The sequence below is a fragment of the Pongo pygmaeus genome, chromosome X (assembly GCF_028885625.2).
Source record: "Pongo pygmaeus isolate AG05252 chromosome X, NHGRI_mPonPyg2-v2.0_pri, whole genome shotgun sequence".
Lineage (NCBI taxonomy): Eukaryota > Metazoa > Chordata > Mammalia > Primates > Hominidae > Pongo > Pongo pygmaeus.
The window spans coordinates 128894858-128908813 of NC_072396.2; the positions used below are offsets into that span (position 1 = coordinate 128894858).

At 37.8% G+C, this 13956-nt stretch overlaps 1 protein-coding gene across 2 annotated transcripts in view; it reads right to left on the minus strand.

Moving 5' to 3' along the window:
- TENM1 (teneurin transmembrane protein 1) overlaps positions 1-13956 on the minus strand; it is a 498370-nt gene that overhangs the window by 236981 nt on the left and 247433 nt on the right. The window lies entirely within an intron of this gene.

Sequence of the window (13956 nt, forward strand, 5' to 3'; positions counted from 1 at the left end):
CCACCAACAGTGTAAAAGTGTTCCTATTTCTCCACATCCTCTCCAGCACCTGTTGTTTCCTGACTTTTTAATGATCGCCATTCTAACTGGTGTGAGATGGTATCTCATTGTGGTTTTGATTTGCATTTCTCTGATGGCCAGTGATGGTGAGCATTTTTTCATGTGTCTTTTGGCTGCATAAATGTCTTCTTTTGAGAAGTGTCTGTTCATGTCCTTCGCCCACTTTTTGATGGGGTTGTTTGTTTTTTTCTTGTAAATTTGTTGGAGTTCATTGTAGATTCTGGATATTAGCCCTTTGTCAGATGAGTAGGTTGCGAAAATTTTCTCCCATTTTGTAGGTTGCCTGTTCACTCTGATGGTAGTTTCCTTTGCTGTGCAGAAGCTCTTTAGTTTAATTAGATCCCATTTGTCAATTTTGGCTTTTGTTGCCATTGCTTTTGGTGTTTTAGACATGAAGTCCTTGCCCATGCCTATGTCCTGAATGGTATTGCCTAGGTTTTCTTCTAGGGTTTTTATGGTTTTAGGTCTAACATTTAAGTCTTTAATCCATCTTGAATTGATTTTTGTATAAGGTGTAAGGAAGGGATCCAGTTTCAGCTTTCTACATATGGCTAGCCAGTTTTCCCAGCACCATTTATTAAATAGGGAATCCTTTCCCCATTTCTTGTTTTTCTCAGGTTTGTCAAAGATCAGATGGTTGTAGATATGTGGCATTATTTCTGACGGCTCTGTTCTGTTCCATTGATCTATATCTCTGTTTTGGTACCAGTACCATGCTGTTTTGGTTACTGTAGCCTTGTAGTATAGTTTGAAGTCAGGTAGCGTGATGCCTCCAGCTTTGTTCTTTTGGCTTAGGATTGACTTGGCGATGCGGGCTCTTTTTTGGTTCCATATGAACTTTAAAGTAGTTTTTTCCAATTCTGTGAAGAAAGTCATTGGTAGCTTGATGGGGATGGCATTGAATCTGTAAATTACCTTGGGAAGGATGGCCATTTTCATGATATTGATTCTTCCTACCCATGAGCATGGAATGTTCTTCCATTTGTTTGTATCCTCTTTTATTTCCTTGAGCAGTGGTTTGTAGTTCTCCTTGAAGAGGTCTTTCACATCCCTTGTAAGTTGGATTCCTAGGTATTTTATTCTCTTTGAAGCAATTGTGAATGGGAGTTCACTCATGATTTGGCTCTCTGTTTGTCTGTTATTGATGTATAAGAATGCTTGTGATTTTTGCACATTGATTTTGTATCCTGAGACTTTGCTGAAGTTGCTTATCAGCTTAAGGAGATTTTGGGCTGAGACAATGGGGTTTTCTAGATATACTATCATGTCATCTGCAAACAGGGACAATTTGACTTCCTCTTTTCCTAATTGAATACCCTTGATTTCCTTCTCCTGCCTAATTGCCCTGGCCAGAACTTCCAACACTATGTTGAACAGAAGTGGCGAGAGAGGGCATCCCTGTCTTGTGCCAGTTTTCAAAGGGAATGCTTTCAGTTTTTGCCCATTCAGTATGATATTGGCTGTGGGTTTGTCATAAATAGCTCTTATTATTTTGAGATACGTCCCATCAATTCCTAATTTATTGAGAGTTTTTAGCATGAAGGGTTGTTGAATTTTGTCAAAGGCCTTTTCTGCATCTATTGAGATAATCATGTGGTTTTTGTCTTTGGTTCTGTTTATATGCTGGATTACATTTATTGATTTGCGTATATTGAACCAGCCTTGCATCCCAGGGATGAAGCCCACTTGATCATGGTGGATAAGCTTTTTGATGTGCTGCTGGATTCTGTTTGCCAGTATTTTATTGAGGATTTTTGCATCAATGTTCATCAAGGATATTGGTCTAAAATTCTCTTTTTTTGTTGTGTCTCTGCCAGGCTTTGGTATCAGGATGATGCTGGCCTCATAAAATGAGTTAGGGAGGATTCCCTCTTTTTCTATTGATTGGAATAGTTTCAGAAGGAATGGTACCAGCTCCTCCTTGTACCTCTGGTAGAATTCGGCTGTGAACCCATCTGGTCCTGGACTTTTTTTGGTTGGTAAGCTATTGATTATTGCCACAATTTCAGCTCCTGTTATTGGTCTATTCAGAGATTGAACTTCTTCTTGGTTTAGTCTTGGGAGGGTGTATGTATTGAGGAATTTATCCATTTCTTCTAGATTTTCTAGTTTATTTGCATAGAGGTGTTTGTAATATTCTCTGATGGTAGTTTGTATTTCTGTGGGATCGGTGGTGATATCCCCTTTATCATTTTTTATTGCATCTATTTGATTCTTCTCTCTTTTTTTCTTTATTAATCTTGCTAGCGGTCTATCAATTTTGTTGATCCTTTCAAAAAACCAGCTCCTGGATTCATTTATTTTTTGAAGGGTTTTTTGTGTCTCTATTTCCTTCAGTTCTGCTCTGATTTTAGTTATTTCTTGCCTTCTGCTAGCTTTTGAATGTGTTTGCTCTTGCTTTTCTAGTTCTTTTAATTGTGATGTTAGGGTGTCAATTTTGGATCTTTCCTGCTTTCTCTTGTGGGCATTTAGTGCTATAAATTTCCCTCTACACACTGCTTTGAATGCATCCCAGAGATTCTGGTATGTTGTGTCTTGGTTCTCGTTGGTTTCAAAGAACATCTTTATTTCTGCCTTCATTTCGTGATGTACCCAGTAGTCATTCAGGAGCAGGTTGTTCAGTTTCCACGTAGTTGAGCGGTTTTGAGTGAGATTCTTAATCCTGAGTTCTAGCTTGATTGCACTGTGATCTGAGAGACAGTTTGTTACAATTTCTGTTCTTTTACATTTACTGAGGAGAGCTTTACTTCCAAGGATATGGTCAATTTTGGAATAGGTGTGGTGTGGTGCTGAAAAAAATGTATATTCTGTTGATTTGGGGTGGAGAGTTCTGTAGATGTCTATTAGGTCTGCTTGGTGCAGAGCTGAGTTCAATTCCTGGGTATCCTTGTTGACTTTCTGTCTCGTTGATCTGTCTAATGTTGACAGTGGGGTGTTAAAGTCTCCCATTATTAATGTGTGGGAGTCTAAGTCTCTTTGTAGGTCACTCAGGACTTGCTTTATGAATCTGGGTGCTCCTGTATTGGGTGCATATATATTTAGGATAGTTAGCTCTTCTTGTTGAATTAATCCCTTTACCATTATGTAATGGCCTTCTTTGTCTCTTTTGATCTTTGTTGGTTTAAAGTCTGTTTTATCAGAGACTAGGATTGCAACCCCTGCCTTTTTTTGTTTTCCATTTGCTTGGTAGATCTTCCTCCATCCTTTTATTTTGAACCTATGTGTGTCTCTGCACGTGAGATGGGTTTCCTGAATACAGCACACTGATGGGTCTTGAGTCTTTATCCAATTTGCCAGTCTGTGTCTTTTAATTGGAGCATTTAGTCCATTTACATTTAAAGTTAATATTGTTATGTGTGAATCTGATCCTGTCATTATGATGTTAGCTCGATGTTTTGCTCGTTAGTTGATGCAGTCTCTTCCTAGTCTCAATGGTCTTTACATTTCGGTATGATTTTGCAGTGGCTGGTACCGGTTGTGCCTTTCCATGTTTAGCGCTTCCTTCAAGAGCTCTTTTAGGGCAGGCCTGGTGGTGACAAAATCTCTCAGCATTTGCTTGTCTGTAAAGTATTTTATTTCTCCTTCACTTATGAAGCTTAGTTTGGCAGGATATGAAATTCTGGGTTGAAAATTCTTTTCTTTAAGAATGTTGAATATTGGCCCCCACTCTCTTCTGGCTTGTAGGGTTTCTGCCGAGAGATCCGCTGTTAGTCTGATGGGCTTCCCTTTGATGGTAACCCGTCCTTTCTCTCTGGCTGCCCTTAACATTTTTTCCTTCATTTCAACTTTGGTGAATCTGACAATTATGTGTCTTGGAGTTGCTCTTCTCGAAGAGTATCTTTGTGGCGTTCTCTGTATTTCCTGAATCTGAATGTTGGCCTGCCTTGCTAGATTGGGGAAGTTCTCCTGGATAATATCCTGCAGAGTGTTTTCCAACTTGTTTCCATTCTCCCCATCACTTTCAGGTACACCAATCAGACGTAGATTTGGTCTTTTCACATAGTCCCACATTTCTTGGAGGCTTTGCTCGTTTCTTTTTATTCTTTTTTCTCTAAACTTCCCTTCTCGCTTCATTTCATTCATTTCATCTTCCAGGGCTGATACCCTTTCTTCCATTTGATCGCATCGGCTCCTGAGGCTTCTGCATTCTTCACGTAGTTCTCGAGCCTTGGTTTTCAGCTCCATCAGCTCCTTTAAGCACTTCTCTGTATTGGTTATTCTAGTTATACATTCTTCTAAATTTTTTTCAAAGTTTTCAACTTCTTTGCCTTTGGATTGAATATCCTCCCGTAGCTCGGAGTAATTTGATCGTCTGAAGCCTTCTTCTCTCAGCTCGTCAAAGCATTTTGACCTATTTTAAATGGCATCATCTGGTCTTCTTTCAGCTACCCTCCTTTTTTGGGGTGAAAAGTCTACTGGGCCAATGGTATAAGCTTATCTGGAGTTTGCACTCCTGATCCCCAATAAGACTACTCCTTGGGAAGCTGGGTGCCTGGAATGCCCTGTCTACATGGCCCTAAGCCTACTTTCAGGGCCTATGGAGGACTCTGGCAAGTTTGGACTATGTTGCCAATATATGCGCCCCAAGGCTTGAAGGATGGCTAAAGGACAACTGTTTTCTGGGGGGTTGGGGTGGTGGCGTGGTATGTCAAAAGAGTTTGGCTGGTATGCTGGTATGGCTGAGTCCATGTATATGAAGCCTCTCATAATATGGAACAGAGTCAGGGCTGGGAGGAGAAAGGGGTTAGAACATAAGCAGAAGGTCTCTATTTGTATTTTTGCTCTAGGTTCCACAAACGTTAAAGATGGCCCTATCTGTACCAATTATATTTGAAAAGAATGCAGCTTTACATAAAATTCTCTCCTGATATCCCCATATATGAAATCTCAAAGTAATCTAGAAAATTGGTCATGGTATAGATCATTGCACCTAAGAAGTTAATACATCTACCTCCCAAGAAGCTCCATGCTATGCTCACTGGCTTATGAAAACAATCTTCTATTCTTCTACTTCTGGGTCATGCATTTAAAATAAGACTAGACTAAAATGGGGTGGCTGTCCATGGGATGGGAGACAGGAGGAGAGGAGCCAGGGTTTATTCAAGCTAGAAGTGGGGTTACCCAGACAGCATTTTAGAAGTACTGAGTGGTAACAGGCTGGGCGTGGTGGCTCACGCCTGTGATCCCAGCAAGTTGGGAGGCCTAGGAGGGCGGATCACCTGAGGTCAGGAGTTCGAGATGAGCCTGGTCAACATAGTGAAACCCTGTCTCTACTAAAAATACAAAAATTAGCTGGGCGTGGTGGTGCACGTCTGTAGTCCCAGCTACTCGGGAGGCTGAGGCAGGAGAATCGCTTGAACCCTGGAGGTGGAGATTGCAGTGAGCGGAGATCATGCCAATGCACTCCAGCCTGGGTGATAGAGCAAGATCCGTCTCACACACAAAAAAAGCAGCACTAAGTGGTAACTAGAAGGCAGAGCCAAGGATAGAGACCAGGAGGAACTGATCATGCTTCAAGAGCTAGGAACACGCCCAAGATTTAGTATCAGGCCAGTAACTATAAACTACCCAATATTATGCCTAGAAGCCATCTTCTCAACAGCATTCTTAATTCCTGTTTTTCCCACAAATGGAAGAAGACGGCAAAGTGTTTTGATGATAACACAAAGATTTTACGCTTACTTTTTAAAAAAATATATAACCTTGGATGTAGAATGACAGGCAAAGTAGCTAAGTAAATGTTAGTTGAAGTAGCATTTCATGTCTACATCACAGGTGTTCCTGTAGGAAAGTGTCTTGGCTTCAAACCCTGAGTTAAAAGACTTAAAATTCAAACACATTTATTGGCACTCAAGCATGGTCCCAGTAATTAAACAGCCTGTGGAGGGTGAACTGTACTACTAATTCAAGAAACTTAGTATTTACTCTGGGTGCTTCATGACTGGGGAAATTTGAGCAAATCACTTATCTTCTCTGTGCCTTAGTTTCCTGATCTGTCAATTGTGAACAGTCATTTCCTCCCAAGGTTGTTGTATCAAATATAATAACAATTGGGAAAGAGCATTGAAAAGTACAATGCTATACAAAAGTAAGGTTCCGTTATTTTTAGACGAAACATCTTACAAAAAGTAACAATTTATCCAAAACGTCTTACAAAATCTAACAATTTCTAGAGAGTAACCTGGAAAAAGAATGATAATGCATGAATTACCTAAGCTTTTGTCCTTATGCCTCTCTTTCTGTCTTGGTTTTTAGTAGTGAGATAGATATACTTCCATCACAGCTACTTGATGACTTTTGGATATAGGTTAACTTCTATGAAGTCTCGGTCATAGAGAAAATATTTTTATTGACCATCTACTAGAGCCCTGTAATAAGTATTTTTACGTGTTATGTCATTTCATCCTCAATCAAGTTGGTATTATTATGTTCCTTTAGGGATGAGGACATAAACACTTTTTTGCAGTGATAAGCTGTAAACACTCAGATCTGAACCAGCCACTGGTGGGGTCACACACACACACACAAACTGTTTCAATGGAAATTACTTAAAGGATTCTTTAATCCTTGTCACTATGATAAGGAAAGAAATTAAACTGTCTTTGGTGTGACTTGCCAGACTTTGGTCATGTCTAAATGTTGCTTGCATGGTGCTACCAGCTCAGTTATTATATTGGATATCTGAATGGATAAATTGGCCACGTATCTATTCTAATTGATACCACAGCAACTGGCTATTAATATGACCAAAAGCCCCAAATCGACCACAAAATGGTCATTTTTAGGCGATGCCTGGACTTCTTATATGAAGAAGATGCTGAACATCTCTTTTCTGTGTTCTGAGAAGACTGAACAAAAGTTGATAGCCTCAAATTAAACTATATAAAATACTAATCAACTATCAGGAAGAGTAGAGACAGTGTTCTCAATGTGTTGTCCTTGTAATACCTGCATTACAATCATCTGGGTAGCTTGTTAAACATGCTGCTCTCTGATCCTCATTCCAGACTCCCTGTATTAGGCTTTCTGTGGGGAGGGTGGTGGCAGAAATCTGCATATGCAACAGGCACTCAGTTATGTCTACGAATTTAAGAAACACTGCTGTAGAATCTGTCCTCTTACAGAGCTTTGAGAAACACATTCAACAAGTGTATGTGTGCTTGTTCTTTGTAGGGTTCTATAGTAGAAATAGAACACATGGTCTCTACATACTGGACCCCTAGAACTTGAGTTCTGTGAAGACAGGAAATGGGTTTGGAGTTTTTCACCATTGTATCTGCAGCATCTAAACATAGTGCCTGACACATAGTATTTTGTAAATAGCTATAGAATGGATCAGTGGAAGACCTTACATAGAAAATTGACTTCATGTGAATGTACAGTAGAGAACTACAGCAATTCAAAGAAGAAAAAAAATGAAGGAAACTACCTGCCCAAGATGTGCCTATCTGAAGAAGGGAGACTACAAACATATATTGAGTCCTCTCCCCTTTTGCCTCTTGGTGCTAAGGAAAGAAAAGCATCTAACAAGGGTAAGTAATCTTTAGAAAGATGAAGAATCCACTGAGATTCCCCAGGATGTGAAATTCCACTGTTATTAAGATCCTTATAGTCTTAGGCTGTTTTTATAATTTTAAAATTTCTTGTTGGAGGTATCAGTTTTGAGTGCTGGTACTACTGATGGTGTTAATTAAGTTTCCTTCTTTTAAGTAAAATTTAAGGTGCTTAGTATCTTGCCATATGCCCTAAGAGTCAATCCTGAATAGGTATCACTAAAGAGGAATGACAAAGTTGGCTTCAGACAAAAGGATCAAATGGATTTCTAATTGTCCCTCCCTAACTTTCATACCTGACTAGACTGAACAGTGCCAAGTATGAGGAAAATGATATATGTGTAATAAAGGTAGACTTTGCGGAGAAAGTTTATTTTTGAGGTAACTGGAGCTGAAGCAGAGGGAAATTGAGAATTGACTAGATATAACACAAAGAGGAAAGGGGACAGGGAAGAGGTAATATTTCTGACCCTCCTGCCAGTAATATCAAGCAGCAAATGATCAAGTAAAGGTTGGCAGGCTAGCCTCCGCCTTGGAGGTTGCCTTGTTGTAACTCCAATACCTTTGACATATCCTGTCTCTCAAATCAATGAATGACTGCATTAGGCCCTTCTAGTACAGCTTGGACTAGTTCCAGAAACCTAGGGGTTTCCATCCTGCTGCCCTATGATTTTTACTTTAAATTCCTCGGAGACTTGAATTAAGTTTTTCTTCCTGTTATGATAATGCTGTTTCTTTTTTGTTTTTTCCCAGAAAGGAAACTAGTTCACCAGTTAGTTTTTCCCCTGAGTTCTTTTAGAGTCTATAAGGAATACTGAGATTCCAGGACAAGGAGACCATCTTTAAAACTTCACCAGAAGAGGCAAGAAGCTGTTAGTGAAATGAAAGAGAGGGTTAAATTAAGGGAAAAGAATACCCAGACTCCATTCATAGCCATAATAATCCTTAAGAACTTTCCTTCCATGTCATCACAGAAATGTAAAATCTTTAAATAAAAATATAGACCTTAAGGATTATGAAATGTCAGTATACTTAAGTCAGTAGCATTCAAACTTCTTTATCCTGTGGAATTACTCCTAGTTGAAGGAATTCTGTAATTTTTCCCATTCCATCCTTCATTTTCCTACTTAATCAGAGAGATATGGTTAGACATTCATGCTGCTTGGACTGGGATGAAGCTTTCTGGAATATATTGGATTATCCATCCTATCCTTACTGATTATCATACTCCAAATTATTATGTATATGTACCTGTTTTGCTTTCTAGACTTTCTACTTTTCCATGATCTGTTTATTGAGGCATCAATACCAACTCGTTGTATTTACTTAAGCTTTATAACACATTGTGACACCTGGTAGGGCAAGTCCTCATTCATCAGTCAGTAGAGCTTTATATTTTTCTGCACATTTTCTGTTATTTAATGCTAAAATTATTTTACTTGGTTTTGTAAGCATGATTTTTTCCTGTTATATTTTCTGTCCCATTATTTTTTCCCATTATATTTTGTCATTATATTTTCAGCACATTTTTTGTGTTATTTAATGCTAACTTCTTTTTTGTTTGCTTTTGTAAGCATTATTTTTTCCCATTACATTTTCTGTCTCCCTCCATAACCCTGTTGCCATCATTCTTTCTAGATTTGGCCACTCTTTTTCTTTGTCAAAAGCCACAAATATCTATTTTAACCAGTTGCCTTCATTGCCATATTACACACCTGTTTCCTAAGTTTTACTCCTGTTTGTTTTTAATTACATGCTATTATAAGTAATTAAAAGTACATTCAAGACTGGGCACAGTGGCTTATGCCTGTAATCCCAGCACTTAGGGAGGCTGAGGCAGAAGGATCACTTCAGCTCAGGAGTTTCAGACCAGCCTGGGCAATATAGCAAGATCCTGTCTCTACAAAAAATTTAAAAAAGCTAGCAGGGTATGGTGGAGCACACTTGTAGTCCTAGCTACTCAGGAGGCTGGGGCAGGATGATCACTTGAGCCCAGGAGTACCATGTTGTAGTGGACTATGATCTCATCACTGAACTCTAGTCTGGGTGACAGAGTGAGACCCTGTCTCTACAAAAATAAATAAAAAACAAAATAATAAAGATTTAATGCATATTGAATTGAATTGAAAAATACAATTCATATTGTAAAACTTTCTGCTATGAATAAAACAATAATATACCTTGAGCTGCCAATTGTAGTTCCTTCGTGAGATGGTAACCCCTAATATCTCTTTAGTAAATACTTTTCTGTACTTTTTAATACATTTACATTAATAAATGCATGTAGATACATAACTAATTTGCGGGTATATTTTAACCTGAATGGTATAACATTGTTTATATTTTTCTAGACCTGGGAAATAGCTCCAAGACATATTGTTAAGTCCATATAAAATTAACTTGTTCTTTTAGACTGTTATATAACATACCATCATAGTCTGGATATGTCCTATAGTTTAGCCCTTTGCAAATGGATATTTAGATTGTTTCTAAACCTTTTTTCTATTGTAAACAATGCCTCTTTGTGCACATGTACCAGCATTTCTCTAGAATACTTCTTAGAAATGGAATGACTGAGTTGAGGCTATATGCATTTTAAGTTTTGATAGATACTGATAAAATATTGTACCAATTTATATAACCACAATCAGAGTAAGAGTATACTTGTTTCTCGATACCCTTCACTGATGTGTCAATATGGAAGAGTGTAAAAAAGTCTCTTTTAAATTTTTATTTCCCCGATAACTAGTGAATCGAGCATCTTTTTCCCTTGCTATTTAAAAAACTATCAAGATGAGTTTGAACAGATTTCAGAATGGCTCATAGTAAAAGGTATAATATTCAGAGGCCAGAGTTACACCATGTACTTACTCTGTGGGCATGGAACAAATGATGCAATCAAAGGACTTGAACTGACTTCAAGAGTACAAACAGTCAACCCTTCTGCATTCAGGAGACTGCCTGGATTGTTCCTAAATCCTTATAGGCAGATGAAAAATTGCTGTTCAAGTCCTCTAAAAAGGAAATGGCATATATGCCATCATAAGCTATTCTAATTTTTAAATTATTCTCTCTCCCAAATGAAATTCTCCCCTCTAGCCAAACTTGATTTCTCTGTATATTACTTACTTCTTTTCTATTCTTTAAAGAATTGGAGAAGACCTGGTCACCATACCCTATCTTATAGCTTTTCAAGTACTTGAAGATTATTACTAAGTCTCTTCTGAACTCTCTTTTCTTGGAATGAATGGGGGCCTCAACCTGTCCTCAATAATGTTTTTGACCATGATTTTAAATTATGTTGCTTTCTACATTCCAAATCCTCTGAGTCCTTAATACAAAAAAAGAGTAAAGAAGGAAAAAAAACCTCCCAATTTAGCAAAAAACACTCTTGATATTTTGGCATCTTTCCATTAATTCTGTACACTATGCGCCTTGTGGAGATATTAGATACACATTTTAGCATACTTTTAGACTTCCTCTGCCTTTAAAAACTTTCTAATGTAAATTAAAAATTATTCACAAATACTTGTAATAGTTATATAGTATTCCAAATGCACCCTCATTTACCTAACCATTCTGATTCTGTTGCACACTTAAGATGTACCTGACTCCTTCCTACTTTGAATAATTGCTGTGAATAATCAAATTGCCAAACTTCTATCTAGAAAGACTAGATGGATTACTACAGTATTCTGTTTGTATATCTCATTCATGTAATGCATAGGATTCAGCACACAATAGGGGCTTATTATATTCTTGTTGTCTTACATAGAGCCCGAGTCAAGTTTTCTCCAGAGCTGAAATCATTCTTCTTGTCTTATGGAAATAATTATTATACATGATTAAGGCCACAACCAAACAATGTATAAAATATCACCACTGTGTCACTGAAGAATACAGGAGTTACTTAGAAGAAGGGGGTGGATTATATCTTGTCATTCCATTTAACAAGGAGTTACTTAGCGGCCCAAAGAGATAGGAAAAGAATAAAACAGAATTATAGGCACCTTCACCGTCAGAGACTGGGTTCAGTCCATGTAATAGAGAAATCTAGCTACAAGTTGACTATCCCTTATTCGAAATGCTTGAGACTAGAAGTGTTTTGGATTTTTTATGTTTTCAGATTTTGGAATACTTGCATAAACATAATGAGATATCTTGAAAATGGGACCCAATGCCGGGTGCGGTGGCTCATGCCTGTAATCCAAGCACTTTTGCCCGAGGCGGGAGGATCACATGAGGTCAGGAGTTTGAAACCAGCCTGGCCAACATGGTGAAACCCTGTCTCCACTAAAAATACAAAAAATTAGCTGGGCATGGTGGTGGGCACCTCTAGTCCCAGCTACTCGGGAGGCCGAGACACAAGAATCGCTTGAACCTAGGAGGCGGAGGTTGCAGTGAGCTGAGATCACGCCACTGCATTCCAGCCTGGGTGACACAGCAAGACTCTGTCTCAAAATGAAAAAAAAAAAACAAAAAACTGGGACCCAAGTCTAAATATAAAATTCATTTATGTTTCATACACACCTTATACACATAGTCTGAAAGTACTTTTATATAATATTTTAAATAATTTTTTGCATGAAACAAAGTTTTAACTGCATTTTGACTGTGACCCATCACATGAAGTCAGGTGTGGAATTTTCCACTTATGGTGTTATGTTAGTGCTCAAAACGTTTGAGATTTTGGAGCAGTTCTGATTTCAGATTATGGATGCTCAACTTGTAATGTTGAAAAAGATTTCATAAATCCCCTCTCATGTAGGGAAAGCTGGTGGTGAATGTTTTTAGCATTTAGCAAAAACTGGAGATATTTCCAATTTTAAAGTATTTGGCCCTGATACTAAAAATGGAGAAATGCTTTGCGCAAGCTAGCTTACAACTGAGGATAGTCTGAATAAATAAAAGATCCAGACAGGTGAGGATGCACTTGAGTCTATTTGTATTGTAATTTGGACTACTTAAAACATACCTCTTATTTAATTTTGTCCTACTAAGTTTTGGGTTATGTATGGCAGATTGGCATTATTTCCATTTTTTAAACAAATAAATTATTATCAATTAAGTAACTAGCTACATGTCTCAGAAATTATTTTTAGGTTACTTTTCATTACACTGCTAGCATCAGAACAAGAAGGCCGCTTTCCAGATAATTACAACTCCCTTTCCTCCCAAATCCAGTTAAACTAGAAATATTAGATTGAACTTTGTGAAAATATCACATTCATAGGTCGAATATCAGCAATTTCATACAGTTCAATCTAATATTAGGGGTGGGAAAAGAGGGAGAGACGCATAGCCTGACCATTTCCTCCAGTCTAGTGTCAACCGCCAGCTTCATTTGCAAAACGCTCACAAGGTCAAGTCTTGACAAGATATGCAAGACTTTTGCTGAATGATGCTCTCACAATGATATGTCTTTCTTTTGAGCGAAAGAAATACCCAAGCTAGAAATCAAAACAGAGTAGCAAACTGTGTGCGCGATTCAGTTTTCAGGAATATTTTAAGTTGCATATGTTTTCTTTTCATTGACAATCCTTGCCCTTGCCAAATCAGGATGACTGACACTCTTAATTTGCAATTTCCTAAATTTCAAGAGGGTTTTTTCTTTTTGATTGCTATATAATGGTTTAACTAATTATTTTTTTTTCAAGTTGCAGTTTCGGATGTTTAATTTCGAAATCAATTTGAGATGTCTTGAGCTCCATTAATACACTGTGATATTGCTTCACTCATTTTCTAGCAAAGCACTTACTTTAAAAAATGCATCATTCTAATGATTTTAAATTACTCTACAGTGCACATACCAATTTACAACTATTACAAAATTTTACATTTTTTCCCAAAGCACTTCACGTGTAAAGATGTTCTGTATTTCAAGACAGAATGAGAGAGAGTTAACTTTTAAAGGGCATGAACAAAATTTAGGGCCTTTAAAATTTTCTGCCCTCTCTGATGTAGAATGTTACCTAAGTAAATAAAATTTTAAGTGTTCAGTGCGCATATAACATCAGCTTAGGATGAGGACATTATTATAAAATAATTTTCTTTTTACTCAAACTAATGACAATATTCTTTATAAATGGAAACAAACTCATTGTGTGTATGTGTGTAAGAGCAGCAATGTGTTAGTGTGTCGATTTATGTGTAAATATGCATGGGTGTATATGAGTGGGTAAGCATGGGCTTGAATGTGTGCATGAATGTGCAACAGTGTGTGTATGTGTGATTGTGTGAGAGTGTGCATATATGTGTGAGTGTGCAAGAGTGAGTATATGTGAATGTGAGAGTGTATGAGGGTTGTTTGGGTGCACGTACATGAGTGTGTGCATGAGTGTGT